Below are 253 nucleotides of genomic sequence, written 5' to 3' on the forward strand. Positions count from 1 at the left end.
CCCGAAGAGCCTGGCAGGGTGGGGAGGGGTGTGTGGCGGGGGCGGAGGACAAAGTTAAATCAAGAAGCAGACACTTGGAGACCACAGATGGGAAGCTTGCCTAATTAAGGACGTAAAAGCGCTTTTGTTCTCAAAGTTTATTGTTGGCGGGATTAAAAAAATTAATTGAAACTAATGCTGTTATTCAATGCAGTTAAATTCCTTCATGCACATTTGAGGGAGTGAAAACTTGAAGCTTATCTTTCTGCAGTCG

This window comes from Myotis brandtii, unplaced genomic scaffold (assembly GCF_000412655.1).
Source record: "Myotis brandtii unplaced genomic scaffold, ASM41265v1 scaffold165, whole genome shotgun sequence".
Classification (NCBI taxonomy): Eukaryota; Metazoa; Chordata; class Mammalia; order Chiroptera; family Vespertilionidae; genus Myotis; species Myotis brandtii.